Below are 21,287 nucleotides of genomic sequence, written 5' to 3' on the forward strand. Positions count from 1 at the left end.
TCAAAGTCCTCAGGTATGAATGGTTAGAGACAAGGAGACTATTTGGGGGAAGTTTCCCTACCTGCTTCTTGATCTCACCAGCTGCTGGACACTGTTAGCAGAGCTTGATGGGCTCCTGGATCTTTGGTCCTTTCCATTCTTCCCTTCTCAAAACGCTTACTTTTGAAGTGCCCGCTTAAATTCTGTGGATGCTGCTGGACCAAAACATAGCCCTAAACACTTCACCTATTAAAGACTAAACTGCTGAGTCAGGAGCTCTTAAGAAGAACTCCTAAATGCCTGTTCTAACCTATGCAAAAACCTCTTTGCACAGGAATTATCGTGCTGAAAAGAACACAAGAGATCACAGCAGCCACCACACGCAGCAGCCTTCACTAGTACATATGTCTGTAAATATTTCTTCGTAAGCATCCAAGCCCTGTGGCATCCTTCAGCTGCTGCTACTCAAATAAATCACCTAACACATCATCCTGCAGAGACCAGGCGGCTGAGCAGCTATTCAGAGCAGGGAACACATGTTAATTCAAAACTTACATCCAAAGCTCCTCCTTTTTGTAACCTTGAAACTGCCTCCCCATGACTGCTCATGCCAGGCAACCCAAATTACTTTTTTTACAAAGAGTGCACTCAAAAGAGCACTGCATTTAGAAACGGAGCAAGTATCTCATGGCATTAATGCAGCTTTACTGATGGCAAATTCAACAAAATAAGCATAGAGCCCTAGAAGAGATTAGATTAGTTGGACCAGGATGAACAGACAAACAGACATCCTGTCCAACACCACACAGTAGGTCGTAGGAGCATCAGCTCGCAGGATGTCGATGGTACCGAGTTCGTGGAACTGTTTGCACTTTACACACTCAGCTGGACCAGCTGCTCCCAGCAGAGACGAGGGGATGAAAGTTAGCAGAGATGCGATGGAGCTGGCAGGGGGTGTGTGCCCCCTCCTCTTGCTCCTGTATTAGCCTTTTGCTTATCAGTGTGAAATGATAAAGCCCAGCCAACACAAGAGAAACCCACTTTGGTTCTGGGAAGAAGAGGTAGAACGGTTCCTACCTGTGCATGACGTGGTCCATGAGATGCTGCTTGAACACCAAGCTCCACCGTTTAATCACATTCAGCAGAGACGCTTTGAAAGGCCGAGCATCAACTTTCATCCAACTCTGGAAAATGCTGATGGGCTCGATGCGATTCACCTCCTCATAGATCTTCTCGTAGGAGTCAATCTGCTCTCGGAACTGCTGCAGCGTGGGAGGTGACTCAGGGACCCCGTTCTCTGCATGGGCCTCGATTTCTGCCGCAGTGAGAATGTGCCCGTAGAGGAGGAACTGGCGGAAGAACTCCTTTCTGTCCTCCCCGTACAGGTAGGAGTAGTGGTCGAAGGCACTGCGGTAATCACAGCAGGCCGCCATCACGGCCTGCACACGCCCCATCAGCTCATGGCGCATGTCGGCCAGGTCAGCCATGTCCTCCATGTCAGCCTGGAGAGAAGAGGAGAGGAGCTCGCAGTGATGCGGGGGCAGCGTGGCACCTCCTCACTGCCACACAGCGTGAGGGAGCTCCACAGCCACGGACCTGGTAGTGGAGGAAGCCGCTGTGCTCAGCCAGCCTGGGCACCAGCGATGAGATCCGGTAGATGTCGTTGAGAAGACCTTCCACCACGTCGTAGAAGCCATCGTTTGTGCCAGGGTCCAAGGAGGGTTGAAATATCAAATCTGGGATCACCAAATCCAGCTGCACCTCAAACAGGGGAGGAAGCCCTGCCTTGGGATCTGGTAGGGAAGAACAGAGGTGCCAGGTTATTTTTGAAGGGGAGAAAAGTGATCTAGAGCCACCACTAACATCCCACCACAAGACACACACATGCCCCACAGGGACACCAGGCAGGTGGGACACCCACTCGCTGGGTCCAGTGACATTGTGTCTGCATACAACGCAGAGGGGAGGCTGCCAAACCAGCTGGTGTTCTGGTACCCACAGGAGATACTGGAGAACAGATGAGACACAAGTGATTTAAGGACCGGAAAAATGCTGTGGAGGGAAGCCTTAAAGAGACCAGGCTCTTCAGCTAATCAAAAGGGAGTCTGAGAGCTGAACAATTACAGCGCATAAGTACTTAAAGAGGAGAAAAACAACAGGAACCAAGAGGCTCTTTAATTTAGTGGAGAAAGGCATGAAAAAATAAAACACCAACTGGTTTCACAAATGTGAAATTATGTGCTTGTTTTTAACAAGATGGTGAGGAACTGGATGCAATTCTCCAGCTCAGTGTGCCTCCACATCCAGGAGGGAAGCGTTCTGAAGATGTGCTTTAGCTGGACACAGCTGCTCTCAGCAGAGTGACCCTCCGTGGCAGCCTTAGGCAGGAGCTCTGCTTTGGTGACCCCTCTCCTCACTCCTCAGTGATGGAGGTTTTTCTTTCATGTCTTTCGTCCACAGAACCAACTCTTGAGACTCTCCACAAACGAAAGGTTGTGTCACCTTGATGCTTTGTGCATGGGAGGTCAGGAGATGGCTGATGCCCAAGAACAGACTTGGAATGATGCCTCAATTTTGTCTGTTCACAAATCCCAGCAAATGGTGCACAGTCATCTCTGTCCCTTCCCTTGAGCAAGGCTTTGCTCCAGTGACCAGGGGACAGAGTTACCCTCTGAGTCTGGAGGCTCCTCCAGCACTTGCTGTAGACAACGCAAGAGGCAGAGTAGAAAGACCACCACAAGTCAAAGCACAAAACAGAAACTTCCTTTTGGTGAGACTGAAGATGGTATCACGGCCAGAGCTGAGGAACCAGCAGTTACCTGTGTTTTCGAGGAGGTACTTGAGTGAGCACTCAATGGCAGTGAAGAATCCATCCAGAACTATCTCATCCACGTAATCCACATAGGCCTTCCAGATGTCAGATGCTGGGTCTGCAAGTAAGAGGCTCTGGTTTTCCTGGAAGAAAAAGACGACACTTTGAAATACAGCGGGGCTGAGTCTGTCCTACAAGAGCTGCCCACAGCTGAGGACTCATGGCAATGAGCACACAGGTACCAGCCCTGCGGGGGGTGAGAAACCAGACAGACGGATGTTGCTGCTGGTAGCATGGCCACAATTTTCTCCTTCTGTCAAGGGCTGCTTTGTCATCTGAAGCAACTCAAAATAATCACAAGGTAAAAATGGAGTGCGTGAGAGACTTAGCAGCCCTGCAACCTTCTCCTCCCTCTTCTCTGAGGCCAAAGGGCTCAAGGGTGCTTTGCAGACCTGGGCCAAAGGCTCATCCCAATGCATGAAGCCTCAGTCCTTGTGGCCTGTACAATGTTACCTTGGGTGGATGAGTCCTTCCAAGTGGACTGCTTACACCTCTGCCCTACAAATGGTCATCTCAAAACAAGAGAACTTTAAAATTCAGAAAAGGGTTTTTAAATAAACCAAGTGAAAATAGTTAAAGATTGGGATCAGAAGACAAAGGGTTGGCTTACAGCCTCCCTTCTCAGCTTATTGCGTTCCTTACCTCCAGGCAAGTTCACAGTCAGGAAATTCACGGTTTTCTAGGCCACAGAATGGCCCCATCCTTCTTGCGTCTCCTCTTCCACACCCACAAGACCAGCCTGGGTATCCATCCCCTGCACCTCCCAGGCTCTGCCGTGATCCTGTTCCAGCCTTGCTATGCCCTCTGAGGGCTCTTTCTCCTAAGCCTGCCAGGGGCTCTCAACACAGGCACGGGCTCAAAAAAAACGTAAGGTCCAGCTTGCAGTCTGCTGCCAGGGGTTCAAAGCTGGCTGTATTTCATCTCTGGGGACACAGGAGAGGGTGCCATTCCCAGTGGCATGGCAGCTTGGCACACATGAGATCATAGAATCATTCTGGTTGGAAGAGACCCTCAAGATCATCGAATCCAACCATAACCTAACTCCACCACTAACCCATGTCCCTAAGAACCCCATCTGTACATTTGTTAACACCTCCAGGGATGTGACTCCACCACTGCTCTGGGCAGCCTATTCCAAACCTTCACAATCCTCTCTGTGAATTATTTTTTCCTAATATCCAATCTGAACTTTCCTTGGTGCAACTTGAGGCCACTTCCTCTCATCCTATCTCTTACTACTTGGGAGAAGAGACCAACCCCCTCCATGCTCCAACCTCCTTTCAGACAGTTGCAGAGAGCAAGGAGGTCTGGCCTCAGCCTCCTCAAGATAGAGTGGCATTGCCAATTGGGCTTGAGTCAACCCAGAGTTGCTGCTCCCCAACTTTACACATCAACGCTGAGTGATTAAACTGTTAACAGAGCAAGCCAGGGCTCTGGTGCCTTGCAGACTCACCTCCACATTTTGCTGACACAAGAGAAAGGGGAACTTCACAGGACTGAACACTATGGGAATGCCCATTTGAAAGCACCACCCCCTCTTCACCGTCCCATGCCCTTGTATTTGACAATGCCCCCTTGTCACTGGTGTTCTACTGAACCTTTACTCCAGAGGCCTCATCCTGGTGCAAAAGGGCAATGCAAGCCAGCATCTCACTGTCCTGCCTGTGCTTGTGGGTGCACGTACCCAAACTCTCTGTGCTCTTCTCTCAGCAGCCTCAAGACTCCCCTGCTCAAAAGAAGACCTGAACACCCAAGGGAAACACAGCAGACCAGCTCTTGGCCCCTTTGCTGCTGTTCCTCCAGGTTTGACCAGCACAGCAGGACAGAGGCATGGGGACATCCTATTTTGGGCCACGGTGCCTTTCCCTCCCCAGGACCTTCATGCTGCTTTGCAGTTGGTCCTGCCCTGTGAGCCACCAGAGCAGCGGTGCCAGCCCTTCTGCCTTGGCCGCAGCCCCATGTTCTCTCCGGTCAATTTAGGAAGTGTTCCCATCTTTTGGGTGTAGCTGGAGGTGGTTGAGCCTGTCACAGCTGTAGCAGCAGGACAACGTGGGCATAGTAAAATCCTCGCCGTGGGTTCAGAGGGTACAGAAGTGGGTCAGAAGCCCAAGGCTGAGTGCAGACAGTGAAGTAAGGTGAGCAACAAGGGCTCAGTGTCCCAGAGAGGGTCAGCCCAGTCTCTCCAGAGTCCAAGGCCAGATGGCGACCCTCAGGAGTGGGCTGGACCTAAAATCCATCTGCCTTCCAGCCAAGGTGCTGTCCCTGACACGCTAAAACCTCTGGGCAGGTGAGGCGCAGAGATTTGGGCTTTCTCCTGCTCTGCAAAGAGGACTCTCAGCTCTGGCAAAGCCACTGGAAAAAACCCAGGGTTCAGACAGCAGCTTTTTTCTTGTTACTCAGCTTCTCCCTGGACTGACAGCGTCACCTCCTGCTCCCACAGAGGAACAACAAGCCTAAAGCAGAAAGGTCAGCCACAGCCAGCTGCCTCTCCATTTTAAGGTGAATATTTCGGAGGAGTTTTTCCTCTGAGCAGGATCCCAAAGCCTGATGCACGACTCCCCTCTAGTGGCTTCACAAGAACCAGGACTGGGAGCCAGACTGGGCTGCATCGGCTCCCACTCCTGCTCCAAACTCGGTGCCTGGTCAGCAGCCCCGCACACTCAGCTGTACCAGCTCACCCATCAAAGTATTCCTTAATCAACAACAGGTAAGTTTTTCAAATGAGTTAAGGGAGTTAATTTTAAGGTGAAGCAGCTCTGGACATTTTCACCAGAGCGGAGAGACACCCAGAGCCTATGAAGAGTCAACAAACCCCTGGAGAAGGTCCCCCGTCACCTTCACCAGCAGATGAATCCTCTGCCCTGACTCTCGGACAAGGCTGTAACGCCGTTCCAGGCGGTCCTGACAGTCCTCCAGGCTCAGCAGCGATTCTCTTTTACAATCTCTTCTCACAAATATGGGCGACGCCCACGATCCCACGATGGTCTGGATCTCCTCAACATTGTTTTTGGCTTTCTGTATCCTCTGCTCGAGGTCATGGACATCATCCATCACCATGGAGATGTGATCCCAGACACCTGGTAAAAAATGAGATGATTGACTACTTTTTTTCAGAGCTGCATGGCCAAGCTCTTGTGCACTCTCCATAAGACTTTTCCCCCACGGTTTCATGTATTTCTCACCCATCATTAACACAAGAGACTTACCACCTCAACCAAAAGAGTCACTTCTAGCTCCCTCCTACCCCAACAATCCATGGTACAGCTGCAGCCTCTGTTTTCTGCCAGGAGCACCAGCACCGTGGGGACGTCTGACACTTCCCCCTTTCCCGTACCCAGATTTAATCTGCTACCAGAGAGAGAACAAGGACAACAGGCTGAGTGTTCCTGCCACCGTCACTAGAGCAGGGACCCACAGCCCCACAAACACAGGCTGTGACAGCCCAAGGTACCAGCGAGGGCTGCATTTAGATTCAGGGAACTTCATCTGCAGGAAAGTCCCTTCATCTTTGTTGTGCAATGGAGAAAGAGTTTTTCAGCATGAGGAATTCTGCTTTGCAAGTTCCCAAGGGAGGACACTTGTTCCTGTTCATACCACAAGCCTGATGACAGAAATATATATTCCAACAGCGAGCAGTTTGCTTTCACCAAGAGGAAACAAATTGTCTTCCTCCATTCTGCTTTGCAGTTAAAACTGATCAAGCAAGAACACTGGTTAAATCATCCCAAAGTCACGGTGCACAAACCTCACCACTAACCACAGTATTTCATCTGGCTGGAAAGGATAACGAGGTGGCCCTGGCCCCCACCGGGAGAAGTCTGTCCCAAGCCAGATGGCTGGGCCAAGGGGTCCCAGTCCCTGCACAACTCAGGGAGAAAGCAGTGCCTTGGGGACACAGGGACATGACCACACAGTGGGTCACTTGGGCTGGCACGGGCAGGGAGCAGACTCTTCAACCCCAGCCTTGCCAGCTCTCACAAACCCCAATCTTGCCGTTTCCTCAGCATCACTGCTTACAGGGCAGCCTCTCTTCCCCAAAAGCCCAGAGGGAAGCTGAAGGGATCAGGATCCTGTCCCCAGCCCAAGCAGATCAAGGTAAGATGGGAAGGAGCAGGCAGGCTGGGGGCTGCCCTTTGTCTCCCCAGTGCTGGCTCTGCTGGAGAGTCCCCTGCCCTGCTGTGAACTGTCACTGGGAACCAGGTGATGGAGGCTGGGGACATGGGAGGAATCTGATGAGACCCAAGTGAGCAGGTTAACCATGAGCAATGTGCCCTGTGGCCAAGAAGGCTGATGGTACCTGGGCTGCGTGAGTAGGAGTGTGGCCAGCAGGTCGAGGGAGGTGAATCCTCCCCCTCTGCTCTGCACTCGTGAGGCCCCATCTGAGTGGTGTGTCCAGTTCTGGGCACCCCAGTTTAAGAAGGACAAGGAATTACTGGGGAGAGCCCAGCGGTGGCTACCAAGATGCTGAGGGGTCTAGAGCATTTTTCTTCTGAGGAAAGGCTGAGAGAGCTGGGGCTGTTGAGCTGGAGAAGAGAAGCTGAGAGGGATCTGATCAATGGGATCAATATCTCAGGGTGGCTGTCAGAGGATGGACCAGACTCTGTTCAGTGGTGCCCAGCACCAGGGTGAGGGACAACGGGCACAGACTGAAACACAGGAGGCTCCATGTGAACATGAGCAGAAACTTGTTTGCTGGGAGGTGCCAGAGCCTGGCCCAGGCTGCCCAGAACGGGTGTGGAGTCTCCTTCTCTGAGACATTGAAACCCGCCTGGACCCACCTGTGTGATCTGCTCTGTGACCCTGCGTGAGCAGGGGGGTTGGACTGGGAGATCTGCAGAGGTCTCTTCAGCCCTCACCAGGCTGGGATTCTGTGAAATCCTGTACGGCCTCTTTTGCCCTAACACAGAGCTAGCTCACCCTCCATCTTCCAGTTGAGTGTTTCTTCTGCCTTCTTCAGCTTCAAGTTAATATCCCACAGCTGCTCCTGTATGAGAGGGTATTCGACCTCCAGGACTGTCTTCAGGACCTTGTTGTATCTGTTCACCACCAGCTCCAAGTTGGCCGCCAGCTGCCGGTATGACTCCTTGGAGGAATAGATTTCTGCTGCCGTGGGTGGGATGGCTCCCAGGCGGCTGCCAGACAGGTAGCTCAGCTCCCTCAGCACCGACACCAGCTGCAGAAACAAGGCAGAGAGCTGAATGTGAGACAATCCTCCCCATTCACCTGGTAGACACCCTCCCGTCAATTCTGGGGATCTTAGGGGGTTCCTGCTGTTTTATTCACAAAGCAGTACGCTCTGAGAAGGGCCTGGACACCTCCTAGTCCAGACCATCTCCCTCCCATTGATCTTTGCCTCTGATTTGCTTCCCAATCAAAGACATATAGCTCTGTTAACTACCCAGCCAGCAAACCCTGTGCAGCCTCTAAAAGCCATGATGATCTCTGGTCTTCTCAGCTATCCTCATCAATACAGTCTTTCAGCAATACTGTGCCTGCAGGAGGAGGCACAACCAAAAGCATCTTTGAGTTGTGATGGAACGGGATTGAGTGGGTTATTAAACTATAAACCCAAGTAGAAGTGAGTCCCTGCAACAAACGGAGCAGCAAGGTCTTCCAACGCAATATATCACTTCTAAGACAAAAAAAAAAAAATCTTTGCTCAGTTTAGTGGCTTGTGAGAGGGAAAATGCTCCTGAAACTGCACATTTTGGCTGGGTGACAGAAATTCAGTATATTGTATGGGCAATGGCAGGGGTGAGGAGTATCTACAATACTAAAGTGACTATGTCCACAATGACAAGAAGAGGAAAGAAAGACGGAGCGCAGAAGGGTGAAGGGAGCAGTTTGAGGAGGTGGATGGAAGAGGATGGGATGGGAGGAAGGGAAAAGCAGGGGATTGAGGGAGCAGGAGGCCAAGTGAGATAGAACCAAACTCCCCTCCCTTTTATGCACTGGAATGTCTGAGACATCCCCACCATGGTGTCAAGGATGTCTTACCCTCTTTCCCTCTCCTCCATGGAAGGTGAGCTCTGGAAGATTCTTTAATGTTGAAGGGTTGCAAATACATCCTCCCTTTAGGCAAAATGAGGTGCTCCTATCTGCTCTGAAGGGCATGAAGGGGCTGCTAAGCAGGCACCTGAGGACATGAGGCAGTCCTCAGTACGGAAAGCTGAGAGCAGCGCAGAAGCACTCAGAGACTGGAGCTGAGAACATGCTCAGCACGTCACAGGCTCCAAACCCTGGCACCAGGGTGAAGGGTGGAAAACATCCCCTGGGGCCATTTGCTTCCCACCTTAGCAAGGAGATTCCAAGGAGCTGGACAAATCCTTTGTCTGAGAGCCAAGCTGGAATGAGCTCTGGAACCTCAACACTTTTCTCTAACAGCAGCAAGTCCCAGGGAAAGGGGGAAGTGTTTGATGTTTTCCCAGGCCCCTGAGATTCAGCACCTCCGCAGCAAATGGCATTTCACATTTGAGAGGCCCCAGCTCTCATCAGGCCCCAGAACCTTTGAATCCACCTCTGCACTCTGCTGGCTTGGACCCTGCCTCTGCTTTGGGCAGGGGGATGGTCAGGCCTCCCTGTGCTGGAGAGGGCAGCCCTAGGGAACAGAGACCTACTGGAAGCCTCCTGCACCACAATTAAGGAAATCCAACAGCCACAACACTGAAGTAACAAAACAAACCTTTCCTGGGATTTTTATACCCTTTCAGGAAGCTCAGATTTCAGGTAAACATAACACGAACCCACGTCTGTAGGATGATGCTCCTACGCTCCCCACACCAGCGTCAAACCAACCTGCTCTGGAGATGTTGACACCAGTTAACATCTGGCTACTCACAGACTTTCTGGCTTTAATTACAATCTGCGCTGCTTAAACTGTAATCCTGATATTTTACCAGGAGACAGAGCCCACAAAGGGGATGGTTAATTCATGTCACCCATAACAGATGCTCCAGGGACCTCAGCAGAACAGATCTAGTAGCGATCCCACCAGACTTGCCATGCACGGTGGGGCACAGCTTGGAGACGTGCCCTCCAGCAGACAGGAAAGCTAGTTCTTACCTGGGGATCAAAATTAACTGTGATCAGTTTGGTTTCTGGATCTCGCCGGATAAGCGGTTGAGTAAGGTTGTACTGTGATTTTCCAGAGACTGTCTGGGACCAGTCTGCATAGAGCTTCTCCTGATACCTGCCGGAAAACAAACAAACAAATTAAAACATCCACCACGTAGCTGCCAAGCCCGCACACCAAGACATATAACCAAATAAAAGCCAAGTCCACTTCTGAGGGCTGAAGAACATCAAGGAATATTTAAAACCCACCCACACCACCTCCATAAAGATCTTGGCTTCAAAGACAAACACCTGAAAACCAGTGACAGCATCAAGTCAGGAAAACAAAGATCCCCCAAGTACCATTCTTAGCAGAGGATTCAAATTTGGGGACAAACATTCAAAAGCTCAGAGCAATCAGTTCAGTTTTAGCATCAAACATTAAGATATTAAGTGAGGTGCAACGAATCCCACTCCCACTTGTGGAATACACACATTACAGCCACGGTAAGTACACTGTGAATGGGCACAAGTGGATTGAGACTTCTGGTCAGCTCAGGTTTTCTACCACAGCATCTCCTACATCCAAAAGAATCTCGTTCCAACATTTCTGCTGGGCTGCACAGCCCCTGTCCCTCCCATGCAAACTTCTCATTTCAAGATATCACAGAAAGACTGTGGTGTGTAGCAAAGGATTCCTCCTCCTCTCTCATCACAAAATTCCTTCTGGCTTAGAAAGAGACATTGTCAGGCCCTGGGCTTGCAAATGTGCTGAAAGGTGGTTTAGAGAAGGAGAAGGAAATGGCCTCAAGTTGCACCAGGGGAGGTTCAGACTGGATATTAGGAAACATTTCTTCCCCAAAGGGCTGTCGGGCATTGGAACAGGCTGCGAGGGCAGTGGTGGAGTCACCATCCCTGGAGGGGTGGACAGACGTGGAGACGAGGTTCTCAGGGACACGGGGCAGTGCCAGGGTTGTGTTAATGGATGGACATGAGGGTCTCTTCCAACCAAAACAATTCTATGATTCTATAAGGTTTGGCTTTTTTTCATATAGTTACAGTCATGCCTGAGCCACCACTTACCTGTCGAGCAGCTGGATCATTTCTTCATACTTCTCTATCACCCTTCTTCCTTCAGCAGAGTCCAAGCAGCTGGTGGCACAACAGACAAGCTCAGCGTTACATTTAGCCCTGTGAGGCTGCAGTCTCTATTTACCCCTTCCCAAAACCACCCACCACCTTGCAGGCAGAGCCTGGCTGGGGATCTTACATTCCAACCCCACCATATCGCCCAAAACCATTTCACTGCACAAAAGCTCTCCAAGCCCCAGTGCGCCCTTTTGCGGGTGTTTGCATGGCAACTGGCAAATGAGAACCACGTCCTGGGGGAAGAACAAGGGCCCAGAGCTGCTGGAGGAACACTGGTCTCCGTAACATACTCAATGCTCCGGTGTTTGCACAGAGCAGGGCAACCTCTGCTCACCAGCCACCACTTTCTGAGGTCAAAGAGGCACAGAAAGAAGCAGAGTGTGGCTCCCGGCAGATGAAGCTCTTGGCGGTGCCCAATTCATGCCCCTCAAACCGAAGAGCAAAGGTGTCCCAGAGTGCGGGAGGCAGAGCCCTGGCCACGCTGCCAGGGCTGTACAGCCCAGGGAACAGCAGGCCAGAGGAATTCTTATCATGCTGTCTTTTCCCCACTGTTTCATCTACAATATCCAAGTTTTCCTCAAGATGGTTGTTGATTTTGGAGGACATATTGACAAAACCTGAATTAACTTAACCAAAAGCTGGAAAAAAGGAGCGCCTGAGCAGTCACCGCTGGGCAAGTGCTGAGAAACCTGCTGGAAGTAAACAAGTCCTCTGAGCAAATCCAAGTAAATCCCAGCAAAACCACTTTTGTTTCTCCTTTTTAATCCTTTTTCCCTTTCAACAGCATCATGTCACCACCGTTGCAGAGCATGTTATTAACTACTCTAAACAGAGGACAGAAAATCAGTGTGAAATGCAGATCTGGGTCCTTCATGGTGGACAAAAATTTGCCATTTAGGTTCAAATCAGACATGATAACTTGGGCTCTGTGCTGGGAACAGCCCAAGAGTTTGTTTCATTGCACCAATGTCTTTGCTGCTGCAGAATAACTGTGCACTTAAAGACACTTAATGGCAAGATACAGTGAGAGAAGGTTACAAACATGGTACAGTGACGGTCAAGTTATTTTGGTCAAGTACATTAAAAAAGTGGATCCATTTACACAGAATCCTGACCAGCACACGTGAAGCCATTCCTGTGAGCTACCAGGTGCAGTGCCTGGAACATCCTCAGTTGTCATAAGTCCAACACTGCCTTGCTTACAGAGCTCTTAAATGTTGTCTCATGTGGTGCCAGCTGTGAGTATGAGGCCATACTTCCCTGACACCATCCGTTATAACAAGCATTTGGGTGATAAATATACCAGCATTGGTTTCTTTCCTTGATCTTGGGAGATGGCTCCTTTGTTTAACGCTGAGAAAGTTTTCTTCTGCCCAACAAAATGCTCGTCTGCTCCCCAACATGCAAACCCAGCTCCATCGACCCATCTCAGCTGAGTCCAGCCCAGCACTTCTCTGCTATTCACAGTTTGGATGATGCCAGAACCAGGACTTGCAGCTGAGGAGGTCCTGGAGAACACGCTGAGTGGGATTGCAGCAGGAAAGGTTCTGATACCTCTTTCAATTGCAACCCGGGAACTATGTCTGAAAGCTGAATAGCCCACTGTGCCTCTTAATCGCTTCAAAACAAATCCAGTTAATGAGTTTCTTAAAAAAAATAATGATCACAAGGAAGCTGAAAAGCACCAGTGCAACCACTTCACACCTCTTTGACTAAGAATTATTTCAGCTATAACCATGGGATAATGTTCACCACAGAAAGAAAATCAGATTGATTACAGAGAAGATAGCAAGGTGGTCATAAAGCAACTTAGCTGGAACAGACACGCACAGATGTGGGATGTGCCTGAAGTGATCAAACGGCACCTGGATTCACGCTCGCAGCTCCTGCGCCCAGCGCAGCGCTCCAGCCACCGGCGGCATGTTCTTGTGCACAGGGGGGGATCCTGGGGAGGGCACATTGGAACAGCGTTTGACTGAACACTGCACTTGTAACCCCAAAGATGCAACAACAGAACCTCATTTGCAGAAAACTGCTCTGATTTCCCAGCTTCCTTCCTTAAATCCAACATCTGCCACACTGATGTAGGTCTGTGACCAAGGCGAGTGCCTCTGGATCTTGAATAAGGAGCTGAGATCGAACGAGAAGCCCAGACTATGTCCAAACCTGAGCTGATGTGAGGTGTCCCTTGCCTGGGACACATTCCCCGCCCCTCACAAACACTGACATAGGGATTTCTGACCAGGAGTTACTTCTGTCCGTCTTATCTAACAGCCACAGAACAATAACCACAAATTCACAGCAAATGATTCTCTCCATGATTCTCTCCAGTCCAGGACTTGTCTCGTTCCAGTATGATCTTTCTGAGGCAAGTAAATAGGTTATTGTTCAAAATGACACACTTGAATCCTCATAATCTGATAGAAATCCACCCATTCCCCCCTGTGCCAACAGTCACGGGGAATAATAAACTGGGAAAAGGCTGATTAAACCCTTGGTTACAAAGTCCCACTCGCATACTTTGCATTTTAAGCATTGTAAGGGAAACAAAATAAATTCATTCTGAGGAGCACATGAGTGGGTTTGCAGGTCCCATGGGGTGTTGGAGGCAGCACACAAATGTGGAGAGAAACCTCCTGTCACAGCCTCGCTGGGAGAAAAGCTCAGCATGTGTCTCCATTCCCAGTCACATATCATGCATACACATTTGAAAAAGGGTATTTTTACTCCTAACCAATTATTTGCTTTAATACTAAGAACAGAGCTTTCCCAGGCATTTCCATTGCCACTAGGAGCTACAGAGGCTGAAAACATCTGCAATTTGTAAAGTTTTGGGTTCCTTAGAAAAATAAATCATTTCCCCCCCAAATTAATCTCAATCAAACTCCCTGCAAAACCCATTTTACTCAGCACGTTCTACCTACCGAGCTTCAGCTCTGCCTGGATGTGCCGGGAGTAGATCAGCCTGGCGTGGTCCAGGGCCCTGCTGAACATGCTGATGAGGACGGAGTATTTGCCAGCAGCATCTGCAGCGACTACCGGTCGCTCCAAAAGGCTCCCGAACATGTCCAGCAGCTGTTGGGGTGAACACGCAGGAAAAGAAGAGGGGAAAAATTTACAACCCCGACTCCTGCAGAGAGATCAGCTGGGACCTTCCTCCCCAGCCCAGATGCTTCAATACTGTCCGCACCGATGGGCACTTTGGAAAAAGGAAATTTGCTCCCTTTGTTACGGGGCCTCTCAGACTTTCTCTGGGGTTGGACCACATTCCAACTGTTGTTCTTCAAATGCTTCAAGATTTTCTATTTTTTTCAAAAAACTTACAAAGATAAACGCTGTCACTTGCTAAAGTCTTTTCTACAAATGCTTATATTGATTTTTTTAAAAAAATACCATTTATTATTTCTGCAAGATAGATTAATTGATAAATAAACCAGCTTTGTTTCTAGAAAACCTGTTTCCAAAACTGAAACAGATCCATGTATTAATAATATCAACAAATTGATACTAACAATAATCAATTCTCACCAGGAAATCCTAGAAAAAGCATGATTTCCCCCAACTTGCAGAGAGAGACACAAATATATCTCCTGGCATCCAAAAGCTTTGTGAGGGACCCACCAGCCTGAGCATCCCAAACCAAGAGCAGCCCAAAAGCTACAAGTCCCGCTGTCCCACCAGCAAACACCAGCCCCATGTGCCTGTGGCTCCAGCACTGCCTGGTCTCCTCAGCGTGATTCTCACCGAGCCGGGTGCCCTGATTTCCCTTTTAGGGAAGAGCAAGGGAGCGATAAACAAACCTTGAAGGCGTGGTCCAAGTTGGAGGCGTCATCAAAAGCCTGGATGAAAATGGTGCCCAGCCGACGGTCCATGTCTTCTACTTTCTGCTGGAAACCAAAGGCATCCTGCTCAAAGTCCTGCACAAAGGCAAAACACAAGCTGTGAGGCTGCAAGATGGCACTAGGAAGGTACCTGTAACTCCTCGATCCAGAGATGCCCTCTCTTATTCACCGTGAACTAAGCCACTCCTCTGGCCAATCTTCAGCCATCGCAACGTGGCAAAGTCCTCACGAAGCTTGAGAACATTTCTGTGCTGTCCCATGGCTGAGATGTTGGCCCTTTCTCTGGGAGGGACCCTTTGGTCCTGAGGGCTTTCCACAGCCCACATGGCACTATCTTCAGCCTACAGGCAAGATGGACTATTTCCACACCCTCTCCCCCACCACTTGGCCTGAAGACCACACCATCATCCAGAAAACCCACGGATGCACCTGCTGAGTCCCAAATCCAACCTACTTTCAAGTCAAAACAAGCCTGTGGTTCCATGGTGAGCTGGTTGTGAGTGAGGCAGTTTCAAAACACTCGCACAGGTTGCCCAGAGAGGCTGTGGAGTCTCCACACTTGGACATAGGTAATCTTGGAGATATTTCACCTGACCAGTCACAGTCCTGCTCTAGCTGAGCCTGCTTTGAGCAGGGAAGGTGGACTGGGTGATCTCCAGAGGTCCTTTTCAAACTCAACAGTACTGGGGTTCTGTAATTTCCATCATCTTCTTGCACTGCTTTTCTTGCTTCAATTGTAATAAATCCTTTGAACTTCAAGAGTAACATCTATATTTGTTTTCCTACACGTAAAAGAGTCCAAATCAAAGACTGAACTTGACAGTCCGTGACAGTCCTTCTGTTCTAGCTTGGACAAAACCACTAAAAATGAGGTCATGTGTCTCTTTTCCAAAGGACAAAGTGCAAGGAAATAGCTTTTACTATTGCTACTGCTGAGCTCCAGCAGATCCAGATGCCATGTTTTAGCTAAAAAAAACGGCTCCAGCAGTGGCAGAGGGTGCAAAACTAGAGCACTGAAAGAACAAACATGACTCAGAGTCACACAAATGGCCATGGGGTCACCAAACCCAAGCCACCTCCTGCAGAGCCACTGTCACCTCTCCTCTGTGCCTGCCCTGCTGAAGGAGGGGTGCTATGGAGCAAGCAGCTTTCCAGCAAGAAACACTGGGGACGTGCCACCCCCTGCAGAGATGTACTGGGAGCTGCAGGAAGCAAAGCACGAGCCACCCATCCCCACACCAGGCAGGTCCCAGAGGGCTGGGAATATTCCTTTAATTAAAGCACTACTGATAATAAAATAGAGCATCCTTGAATTCTGAGAGCCCCAGATGCCATGTGTTCATCTAGGCAGGAGCGAACACATCCCAGAGATGATCTGAGTTGGCCCTCATCAGGCAAACTACCTTGTTTTTCCAAAACTAAGACAGCGTCTTATATTAATTTTTGCTGCAAAAGATGCTTACTTTTTTATATGTATAGCTGCCTGGACCCTATTTAAATTGACTTTTTTATGAACTGTAACTAGGGCTAATTTTTTGAATAGGGTTCATATTTCAAGCATCCTGAAAAATCATGCTATAGCTTGTTTTTGGGGTAGGTCTTATTTTTGGGGAAACATGGTAAATACCAAGAGCAGGAAAGCAAAGAGATGTGGGTGTTGGTATAGCTCTTATACCTCAGCAAGCACCATGTACAGCAAAAGCTTGTGCATAACTCATGGAAATCCCAGTTTCCCAGCTGCACTGATCTAAGGTGCTGATCTAGCAAGATATGTTAGATATAGACGTGCAAGAAGTCCCAAATCTCTGCAGGAAAGGCCAGCGGCTCCCTGTTCCCTCCAGTACCAGATCAGATCATAATGAAAGGAGGAAAGAGCTGGGAAGAAGATAGCAGGAAACTGCTGCTTTGGAAACATGCACATGTTCCTGATGTTCCCGCAAACTGGTCCCACCTACCGTGTTGGTCAGGTCAAGACAGTCATAGGTTCGCTCTGAAAACACCTTGTATGCCTCCTGGAATTCCTCATACATGTCCAGGACCTGCTGGCCCAGGGTCTTCCCTTTAATCCCACTGAATTCAATTTTCTCCAGCTTCATCAAGTCCAAGGAAGTTGCCAGGAGATCCTTCAAAGTCAACGGAGGGAGACACAGGTCATGATGTTGACAAAAGAAGATGACAACAGTTGTCACGACAGAGTTGCACTTGCTGAGGGACCTTCCCAAGCACAGCGCTGGTGCTCAGGCTGGGTGGCAGGGATGGGAAGGGGGGAGCCTGATCTGCCTGTCCTGAGCATCAGTGGCTGCTCATAACACGTCCCTGCCCAGTGAGACCTGCTGCAGCCACTAGAAATACCATGACAACTGTAAAATCGCTTTTAAGTGTATTTAAAGGACAGATCCAAAGCAGGATATGAGACTCTTATATGTCATCCAGCATAGCTAAGAATCCCAATTTTATAGGTATTAACCAAGGACAGATTTCTAATATTTACAGGTACCCAAACTGTCCAAAGCTCCTGCGCAGTCAAACCTCCACGTGTCCAAGTGGGTGTTGCAGCACCTGCCCCGCTGGCCCTCTCTGCTGAGGTGGCACACGGGTCCTTCCCTTCCCTTCCCTTCCCATCCTCTGCAGCCTGGCAGTGTCACCTCTTGGGAAAATGTCCCGCTCCCCCAGTGGTGGTGGCAGCACTGGGCAGCTCTGCTGCCATCCCACCTCATCTGTCTCCCTAGGTAGGGCCAAGTAAGGGCTGGTTGAACATCCATTGTCTCAGAGGACCAGGAGAAATGTGCACAGGAATGTACTGGTGGCCACTCTCTGCTTGCACTTGTCCTGGGGCCACCCGAGCAGGGCAGCAGGTTTTACCACAGACACGTAATATGAAACAGTGCAACGAACCAAAGGAAAGGGATCCTTCCCTCTTCACGTGCTCATGGGCTACCCATGCACCAGTGTAACTGCAGCTTTTATGAAAATTCGAAAACAAATGCACATATGCATTCATATTCACTTCGACACACCAGCACATCCGCTTGAACAAATACCTAGTAAGGCAAAAAAATAATGTGGAAATACCAGTTGTCCCTTGCTTTGTCTTGCAAGGTTGCTTGAAATGAAGTGATGAGGGGAAATTGAGACGGAGAGAGATGCAGCAGTTTTCCTCATTAACAGGCTGGTGTGCACTATGCTTTTAATTATTGTTTTACAGCTCACTCCGCAGGCTCTCCCTCTGACTCCAGATACTGCAGCTTCTACTGTCCCTGGAGTGTGGGACAGCCACGGAAGGAGGAAACAGACACTGGTCAAAACGCACAGTGCCCCAGCTCAAAACCTCCCCACTGGCTTTTGTCTGCAGCCCATATCCACAGTGTGCCCATGGCATCCATGGAATCCCAGCAGTCAGTGCCCCAGAGCCTTTACAGGGTCCCAGTAAACCTGTCACCAACACTGTCCTCATGATAACCTGCAGTTATTCCTGTGTCTATTTATATTCCTCTCTACACTGACCAGCATAATTTGGTTTATTTCACATCAAACCCTACCGGAAACCATCATTATGAATACTTTTAAAATAGGCACCAGTCATGACAGTTTTCAACATAGTTAATTAAGGAACACATAAAAGTATATGGCACATTTAAAGCAGTAAAACTGCAAACACCAGCAACCTGTACACTGGCCATCCAACCCTACACACTGAGAACGCAGCAACAATCAACAAAGAAATTCATTTGGGATGTGTGTGGAGAGCAGATGAATGTGTGTGGTTAGCCACGTGAGAGATAACAGGTACATGCAAGGTCTGTACAAGAGGTACATACAGTATCTGTATAAGAGGTATATACAGTGTCTGTATAACAGGTACATATGGTGTCTGTATGTCTGTGGTCTCCAGACACAGCCATGTGGTAAGGAGAGCATAGGGAGCTCCCACATTCACACTCAGACCTGCTCTCTGCAGAACATCTCCTGTGGCTCAAGGAGCCCTTGGCCACACTGGGAGCTCAGGGATGACACCCCAATGTCCCTGCCTCAGGTGACAGATCTGGCAAACAGGGACACCCCTGAGCCACAGCACCCCAGTTTGATGGACTATGAGGATGCGAAGGGACAACCTGGTGAGGAACGTGTCCCTGCTCCTCCCCAGGCCCACGTGGCACAGCCAAGGGGATCCTGCCATCTGGCCTCTCCAAGACAGGCAGGACCCAGCTCTAGGGTGTCATAGAATCATAGAACCATTTCAGTTGGAAGAGACCCTTAAGATCATTGAGTCCAACCATAACCTAAATCTGTCTCTGATGGCACCAGGAGACCTGGGAGATTACATTGCTTTATTTACAGCTGTGCAAACCACACCTCCAGTAATCCTCCTTTTCTTGCCCCAACAGGAGCAAGGAGTCCAACGGGACTCCTGAGAGCAAAAAACACACCTATCAACCTGACCAGCTTACATATGCACTGAGCAGGACATAGTAAAACACAGTCTTAGACTCGCTGTAACAGGAGACCTAACAGCAAAAGAGTGGCCCCGTTCCCTGGTATCAGGTGAAGCTATAGAAAGGAAAGATGCCAGCAAGTGATCTCCTGGCTACAGAGTTCTCCTGACGGTTTGCAATGTTTTTCAAGACCAGAGTCTCACCTCCACCATCTCCAGTCTCTTCAGGAAGGTGTCCAGCCTCGCAAACACCATCGTGGAGCTGAAGTCCCACTCCCTCACTTCTTGGCCTGGTTCATAATACATGTGCAGTTTTTCCCTTCTCTCCTCAAATGCCTCTTTGAACATGTTCAGGATACCGAGCACCATTCGCACCTTGCCCAGGCTCTCCTCCATGTCCCCTTTCAGAAGGTCTTCTGGAGACAGGTACACCAGGGCCTGGAAGAGCAAAATCACACCTGAGAGGTCACTTCTGCCATCATGGAAAACAAGGACTTCTTGTGTTGAACACATTTGAACCTGTTTATTAAGTTAAATGTTGCCTAAAGAATCACTTTTCCAGGGAAGGACAATAGGAAGAAGGGGAGAGGGGACACAGGGGACTGCAAACACAGGCATCACAGCCACAGACCTGCTCAATGAGAAGGTTGCAGATCTCCTGGAGCAGCACCACTATCCGCACGGGCATGTTGTAGTGCTTGGAGGTGACCCAGATCAAACACACCACGTGGAGCAGGGGGAGCAGGAAAGGCTTCACCTCGCTGAACTCAACCCTCTCTACGTCTTCCAAGTGGCGCTTGAGGGGTGTCAGGTGCAGGTGAACGTCCTGAGCTTCAGTCAAAGCTGTGTTGCGAGACGTGAGAAGCGGTAAGAACCACCCAGCTGCGGTGTGCTGGGTTCCCAGCTAGGTGCTGGCCTCACCACATGGAAAAGTGCCTGGGAAAAGAAACTGTCCTGACAAGCACTGAGCACCCTCAGCCACCTGTGTGCTGCAGGTCACTCACTCGTGAACATCACTCACCTGCGGCAGTAACCAGAACAGAAATAAGCTGATGTGATGGCAGGGGACAGGGAGCTGGGACAGGGCTTCGTGGAGAGCCTGAGTCCACAACTGCTAAAAAGTCACACGGAATTTGCCCAACAGCACCAAAAATACAGTGCTGCCATGGCTGTGAGCCATGGCCTTGCTGTACAGCACGACAGGCTGTACAGCCTTGGCCTGAGCCCTTTTTAGCTCAGTTTTGGCTCAAGCAACTCCTTGTCCAGTGGGCAGATGACGACGGCCCCACCAGTCCTGACTGTAATAGAAAACCTGTCAACAGTAAAGCAACTGATGTCTGACTCGTCGAAAGCTTTAGCTTAGCTCTGTACAGCTGTGTGGTTTTACCCTGAAGAATTACCCCAGAGCGCAAGCATTAATAAAACCAGATCGTTGTGCAATTAAACCTGTGGACCAACAAGAAGTGACAGAAGTGCTTGAATGCATGCAAAAATAACCCCTAAGGCCCAAGACCAAGGAAGAAGAGACTCCCACTATCAGCATCACCCTCCCAGCAAATCCACCAACAGCAGCCACACCAGTACAATGCCAGGGAAAGGGGCAGAGACTTAAAAGCAGGTGCACACAAATCTGAACTGCGCTGTAATGGAAATTAACAATTATAGTCCAAATTATCCAATTAGGGTTAGTATCGCTGTAGCCGGATTAAAACCAAATATTTGTTGTATTTTGATTAAACCCTTAAAGTATTAATTAGTTTAACAATGAACCCTTGGCTCCTTATATAAGGGGTGTTTCTCCAGCCCATTTAAACTGCACAATGCAGAGTGTGACACAGATCCTTAAGAGATTCAATGTTTGCACGTGAAGTGGTGAAGAACAGTGTTTTCTGCCAGCACGTGCACAGCTAACACAGTCTGGATGGTTTCATTGTGCCAGAGAGCAGCTGGGTTGGACATG

General features: G+C 49.5%; 1 pseudogene; it reads right to left on the bottom strand.

The window, feature by feature from the left end:
- LOC136112251 (dynein axonemal heavy chain 9-like) overlaps positions 1–21,287 on the bottom strand; it is a 79,875-nt pseudogene that overhangs the window by 46,030 nt on the left and 12,558 nt on the right.

Source organism: Patagioenas fasciata, chromosome 26 (assembly GCF_037038585.1).
Source record: "Patagioenas fasciata isolate bPatFas1 chromosome 26, bPatFas1.hap1, whole genome shotgun sequence".
NCBI lineage: Eukaryota > Metazoa > Chordata > Aves > Columbiformes > Columbidae > Patagioenas > Patagioenas fasciata.